This window comes from Littorina saxatilis, linkage group LG13, assembly GCF_037325665.1.
Source record: "Littorina saxatilis isolate snail1 linkage group LG13, US_GU_Lsax_2.0, whole genome shotgun sequence".
Classification (NCBI taxonomy): Eukaryota; Metazoa; Mollusca; class Gastropoda; order Littorinimorpha; family Littorinidae; genus Littorina; species Littorina saxatilis.
In genome coordinates, this window is record NC_090257.1 from 379,768 (window position 1) to 387,200 (window position 7,433).

The 7,433-nt window shown below is 46.4% G+C and overlaps 1 protein-coding gene across 2 annotated transcripts in view; it reads left to right on the forward strand.

Moving 5' to 3' along the window:
• The first annotated feature begins 6,905 nt into the window (after positions 1 to 6,905).
• LOC138946022 (uncharacterized) overlaps positions 6,906 to 7,433 on the forward strand; it is a 21,913-nt gene continuing 21,385 nt past the window's right edge. Inside the window, exon 1 of one of the 2 annotated variants that reach the window (XM_070317553.1) lies at positions 6,906 to 7,433. This exon is cut by the window's right edge and continues 411 nt beyond it. The gene's annotated coding sequence lies outside the window, so the exon portion shown is untranslated. The other variant, XM_070317554.1, reaches the window with a different exon arrangement.

The following is a 7,433-nucleotide window of genomic DNA, read 5'->3' on the forward strand; positions in this document are numbered from 1 at the left end:
ACAACAGTCACAAGCAGTCAGAGACAACAGTCACAAGCAGTCAGGGCGAGAGTAGGGCAAGCGGGACCAAATCAGTCAGAGACAACAGTCACAAGCAGTCAGGGCGAGAGTAGGGCAAGCGGGACCAAATCAGTCAGAGACAACAAGACATATCCGAGAAGAGTGGAAGTCACATTTTCAGTGGTAACTGTGTTCTGTATAGAATATGAAAGAACTCATCCAAAAAATGGTTTTACCAGAGGTTGCACAAACTCCCAGCGTTCTGCCTTGGGTGAATATTCCGAATCTGTGAGCCACAAGAATGCTGTGGGTGCTAAAAACAGCAATCGGTCAAACCCGTGTCGGATGCCACTAGAGTGAGTAACAGATGCGGACTGTACGGGTACTGTACTGTATATGGCTCAAGAAAACATTATTTTCGCGCATGTTTTCTTTCGTTGGAATAAGGAACGTCGCAGAGGAAAATACTGACTCTTTCTGGTTCCAATGACCAGCCTACCGGTTTTTTCTGGACAGTTTGCATCATAAAAGTTTGCGTACCGCTTTGAAAAAATACTAGAGCCGTCACTGGCGAAGTCATTCTGTCATCGTCAACCTCTTTCTTGTAGTAAAGCGATCATTCTGTCATCGTCAACCTCTTTCTTGTAGTAAAGCGATCATTCTGTCATCGTCAACCTCTTTCTTGTAGTAAAGCGATCATTCTGTCATCGTCAACCTCTTTCTTGTAGTAAAGCGATCATTCTGTCATCGTCAACCTCTTTCTTGTAGTAAAGCGATCATTCTGTCATCGTCAACCTCTTTCTTGTAGTAAAGCGATCATTCTGTCATCGTCAACCTCTTTCTTGTAGTAAAGCGATCATTCTGTCATCGTCAACCTCTTTCTTGTAGTAAAGCGATCATGTTCAAAATGTTTCATTAACATTTGACACCATTTTGAACACGTCTGACGCTGTTTTCTCAGAATCGGCTTTTGAGCATCGACGAGTTCCGTCATTAAGACATATTAATCTTCTGGACTAAGTATCCAATCTTCTTGTTCTTTTGTGTATTTTCCCCTGAAATGGTGTCTTTGTTCAGTCACAGTGAGATATTTTAAGAATTACCACGGAATGATTTTTAGAAATTTTGTCAAAATACAAAAACTTGCCTTTTTTCTGAAATTTATTTTGTGCTTATGATATCTTCCCAGAAAATAGATCTGTTCATAGAAACAACACCTAATTCCCGTTCCATCTCGCCCCTCAACACGTGTACAGCTTGCCATAGAAACAACACCTAATTCCCGTTCCATCTCGCCCCTCCGTCAACACGTGTAAAGCTTGCCAGAGACACAACACCTAATTCCCGTTCCATCTCGCCCCTCAACACGTGTACAGCTTGCCATAGAAACAACACCTAATTCCCGTTCCATCTCGCCCCTCAACACGTGTAAAGCTTGCCATAGAAACAACACCTAATTCCCGTTCCATCTCGACCCTCAACACGTGTACAGCTTGCCACAGAAACAACACCTAATTCCCGTTCCATCTCGACCCTCAACACGTGTAAAGCTTGCCATAGAAACAACACCTAATTCCCGTTCCATCTCGCCCCTCAACACGTGTACAGCTTGCCACAGAAACAACACCTAATTCCCGTTCCATCTCGACCCTCAACACGTGTAAAGCTTGCCACAGAAACAACACCTAATTCCCGTTCCATCTCGCCCCTCAACACTTGTAAAGCTTGCCACAGAAACAACACCTAATTCCCGTTCCATTTCGCCCCTCAACACGTGTACAGCTTGCCACAGAAACAACACCTAATTCCCGTTCCATTTCGCCCCTCAACACGTGTACAGCTTGCCATAGAAACAACACCTAATTCCCGTTCCATCTCGCCTCTCAACACGTGTACAGCTTGCCATAGAAACAACACCTAATTCCCGTTCCATCTCGCCCCTCAACACTTGTAAAGCTTGCCATAGAAACAACACCTAATTCCCGTTCCATCTCGCCCCTCAACACGTGTACAGCTTGCCAGATAAACAACACCTAATTCCCGTTCCATCTCGCCCCTCCGTCAACACGTGTAAAGCTTCCCATAGAAACAACACCTAATTCCCGTTCCATCTCGCCCCTCAACACGTGTACAGCTTGCCATAGAAACAACACCTAATTCCCGTTCCATCTCGCCCCTCAACACGTGTACAGCTTGCCACAGAAACAACACCTAATTCCCGTTCCATCTCGACCCTCAACACGTGTACAGCTTGCCATAGAAACAACACCTAATTCCCGTTCCATTTCGCCCCTCAACACGTGTACAGCTTGCCATAGAAACAACACCTAATTCCCGTTCCATCTCGCCCCTCAACACGTGTACAGCTTGCCACAGAAACAACACCTAATTCCCGTTCCATCTCGCCCCTCAACACGTGTAAAGCTTGCCATAGAAACAACACCTAATTCCCGTTCCATCTCGCCCCTCAACACTTGTAAAGCTTGCCATAGAAACAACACCTAATTCCCGTTCCATCTCGCCCCTCAACACGTGTACAGCTTGCCAGATAAACAACACCTAATTCCCGTTCCATCTCGCCCCTCCGTCAACACGTGTAAAGCTTGCCATAGAAACAACACCTAATTCCCGTTCCATCTCGCCCCTCAACACGTGTACAGCTTGCCATAGAAACAACACCTAATTCCCGTTCCATCTCGCCCCTCAACACGTGTACAGCTTGCCACAGAAACAACACCTAATTCCCGTTCCATCTCGCCCCTCAACACGTGTACAGCTTGCCATAGAAACAACACCTAATTCCCGTTCCATTTCGCCCCTCAACACGTGTACAGCTTGCCATAGAAACAACACCTAATTCCCGTTCCATCTCGCCCCTCAACACGTGTACAGCTTGCCATAGAAACAACACCTAATTCCCGTTCCATCTCGCCCCTCAACACGTGTAAAGCTTGCCATAGAAACAACACCTAATTCCCGTTCCATCTCGCCCCTCAACACGTGTACAGCTTGCCATAGAAACAACACCTAATTCCCGTTTCATTTCGCCCCTCAACACGTGTAAAGCTTGCCATAGAAACAACACCTAATTCCCGTTCCATCTCGCCCCTCAACACGTGTAAAGCTTGCCATAGAAACAACACCTAATTCCCGTTCCATCTCGACCCTCAACACGTGTAAAGCTTGCCATAGAAACAACACCTAATTCCCGTTCCATCTCGCCCCTCAACACGTGTACAGCTTGCCATAGAAACAACACCTAATTCCCGTTCCATCTCGACCCTCAACACGTGTACAGCTTGCCATAGAAACAACACCTAATTCCCGTTCCATCTCGCCCCTCAACACGTGTACAGCTTGCCATAGAAACAACACCTAATTCCCGTTCCATCTCGCCCCTCCGTCAACACGTGTAAAGCTTGCCATAGAAACAACACCTAATTCCCGTTCCATCTCGACCCTCAACACGTGTAAAGCTTGCCATAGAAACAACACCTAATTCCCGTTCCATCTCGCCCCTCAACACGTGTACAGCTTGCCATAGAAACAACACCTAATTCCCGTTCCATCTCGCCCCTCAACACGTGTAAAGCTTGCCATAGAAACAACACCTAATTCCCGTTCCATCTCGACCCTCAACACGTGTAAAGCTTCCCATAGAAACAACACCTAATTCCCGTTCCATCTCGCCCCTCAACACATGTACAGCTTGCCATAGAAACAACACCTAATTCCCGTTCCATCTCGCCCCTCAACACGTGTACAGCTTGCCATAGAAACAACACCTAATTCCTGTTCCATCTCGCCCCTCAACACTTGTACAGCTTCCCATAGAAACAACACCTAATTCCCGTTCCATCTCGCCCCTCAACACGTGTACAGCTTGCCACAGAAACAACACCTAATTCCCGTTCCATCTCGCCCCTCAACACGTGTACAGCTTGCCATAGAAACAACACCTAATTCCCGTTCCATCTCGCCCCTCAACACTTGTAAAGCTTGCCATAGAAACAACACCTAATTCCCGTTCCATCTCGCCCCTCAACACTTGTAAAGCTTGCCACAGAAACAACACCTAATTCCCGTTCCATCTCGCCCCTCAACACGTGTACAGCTTGCCATAGAAACAACACCTAATTCCCGTTCCATCTCGCCCCTCAACACTTGTAAAGCTTTCCATAGAAACAACACCTAATTCCCGTTCCATCTCGACCCTCAACACGTGTACAGCTTGCCATAGAAACAACACCTAATTCCCGTTCCATCTCGCCCCTCAACACTTGTAAAGCTTGCCACAGAAACAACACCTAATTCCCGTTCCATCTCGCCCCTCAACACGTGTACAGCTTGCCATAGAAACAACACCTAATTCCCGTTCCATCTCGCCCCTCAACACGTGTACAGCTTGCCATAGAAACAACACCTAATTCCCGTTCCATCTCGCCCCTCAACACGTGTACAGCTTGCCATAGAAACAACACCTAATTCCCGTTCCATCTCGCCCCTCAACACGTGTAAAGCTTGCCATAGAAACAACACCTAATTCCCGTTCCATCTCGCCCCTCAACACGTGTACAGCTTGCCACAGAAACAACACCTAATTCCCGTTCCATCTCGCCCCTCAACACGTGTACAGCTTGCCATAGAAACAACACCTAATTCCCGTTCCATCTCGCCCCTCAACACGTGTAAAGCTTGCCATAGACACAACACCTAATTCCCGTTCCATTTCGCCCCTCAACACGTGTACAGCTTGCCATAGAAACAACACCTAATTCCCGTTCCATCTCGACCCTCAACACGTGTAAAGCTTGCCATAGAAACAACACCTAATTCCCGTTCCATCTCGCCCCTCAACACGTGTAAAGCTTGCCATAGAAACAACACCTAATTCCCGTTCCATCTCGCCCCTCAACACGTGTCTTTCAAGAAGCACCTTGCCTGAAATTTAAGAGCGCAATAAACCGCAACTGTTAAGATTATTTGATTTGACACTTTTTGCACAGTTTTGTCAGGGGGCGTCAGAGCGTTTTCAGTGTACAGCTCAAGTATAGTAACCTCGGTTTCTTTTCCCTTGTTATTTTTTGAAAAATGGGATTTTGGCACTGCAGGAGAATTGGCGGTAAAACATCTTTCTGTCTGAAGACCCCTCCGGAATAGAGGGGGAATCGAGACGAGGGTCATGGTGTATGTGTGTGTGTGTGTGTGTGTGTGTGTGTGTGTGTGTGTGTGTGTGTGTGTGTGTGTGTGTGTGTGTCTGTCTGTCTGTCTGTGCGTGTGTGTGTGTAGAGCGATTCAGACCAAACTACTGGACCGATCTTTATGAAATTTTACATGAGAGTTCCTGGGAATGATATCCCCGGACGTTTTTTTTAAATTTTTTCGATAAATGTCTTTGGTGATGTCATATCCGGCTTTTTGTAAAAGTTGAGGCGGCACTGTCACACCCTCATTTTTCAATCAAATTGATTGAAATTTTTGTAAAGCAATCTTCGACGAAGGCCGGACTTCGGTTTTACATTTCAGCTTGGTGGCTTAAAAATTAATTAATGACTTTAGTCATTAATAATCTGAAAATTGTAATTAAAATGTTTCTTTTTATAAAACGATCCAAATGTACGTTCATCTTATTCTTCATCATTTTCTGATTCTAAAAACATATAAATATGATATATTTGGATTAAAAACAAGCTCTGAAAAGTAAAAATATAAAAAGTATGATCAACATTACATTTCCGAAATCGATTTAAGAACAATTTCATCTTATTCCTTGTCGGTTCCTGATACAAACGTTACCAACCCTGTACCCCCCCTCCCCCTCTCATTCCCCCCCCCTCATCCTCGTTGCACTGAAGCACGCTCACCAGCTTTGATACAATGATACAAACGTTACCAACACTGTACACCCCTCCCCCCTCATCACCCCTCATCCTCCCCCCTCATCCTCGTTACACTGAAGAACACTCACCAGCTTTGATACAATGATACAAACGTTACCAACCCTGTACCCACCCTCCCTCCCCCCCCACATCCTCCCCCCCACATCCTCCCTCCCCTCATCCTCGTTACACTGAAGCACACTCACCAGCTTTGATACAATGATACAAACGTTACCAACCCTCCCCCCTCCCCCCCCTCATCCCCCCCCCTCATCCTCGTTACACTGAAGCACACGCACCAGGGTTTTAACATCGGAGGACACACAACCAAAAACAAGCAGCTGTTTAACATCGGAGGACACAAAACCGAAAACAAGCAGCTGTTTAACATCGGAGGACACAAAACCGAAAACAAGCAGCTGTTTAACATCGGAGGACACAAAACCGAAAACAAGCAGCTGTTTAACATCGGAGGACACAAAACCGAAAACAAGCAGCTTCAGTCTCGACACTGTCTTACTGTCATGTCTTCTTTCCAACCCCACACCCTCCCCACCTCCTCTCCCCCTCCTCCTCTCCCCCTCCTCCTCTCCCCCTCCTCCTCCTCTTCCTCTATCCTCCTTCTCTATTCCACAACAAATGGGTTCCCTGTGAGTTGCTCACACCAGGCCGGGATAGGTCTATGCTCACACCAGGCCGAGATAGGTCTATGCTCACACCAAAGACCTTGTACGGAAGCTCTTTGCTCACACCCACACAGATATAGTCTATATCTCTGTGCTCATATAGTCTATACCTCTGTGCTCATATAGTCTATACCTCTGTGCTCATATAGTCTATACCTCTGTGCTCATAAAGTCTATACCTCTGTGCTCATATAGTCTATACCTCTGTGCTCATATAGTCTATATCTCTGTGCTCACACCGCCGTGCAGGGTAAATAGAGGACTACAGCGAAAGAGGATGAGCGAGTGGTCCGTACACTCGGCCTTGCTGGCTGTCTGGAAGTTTTGTCAGAGAAGCGCGCGAGTTGATTCTGCCGCTCACTGCGATGTGGACGTGTGTGGAGTACGGAACGGGCTGACTGCGATGTGGGCGTGTGTGGAGTACGGAACGGGATTTTAAGAGCTCCCGAGATACTACTGCTATTACTACCAAAGAGCGTCTCTTTGCTACTACTACTTCCGCTAGAGTGAAGGGGTAGGTCAGACTTCAACCAAACATAATCTAGGCTACAACGATACAGCTACACCAAAGAGCTTCACATTCTTTACCTTCACTGCCTGGCAACACACAAAACCGCGTGGAGTGTTTCGTAACTTTGGAATTGTCGGTGGCTTCAAAGTTTTGCTATTTTTTCGGAGCGAAGTTTGGAATGCTTTACTGTAGCGGGTAGGTTACACTTGGACTGCCTTACACACACAGAGCGTGGAGTGTTTCATACCTTTCCAGTTGTTGATGTCATTTCTTTCTGGGACTGTGCAGACTTTTAATTGTCAGTTCATACAATGCAAATTTACGGAGAAGTGTTTTGAGCGACTTGTAAGTAAAAAT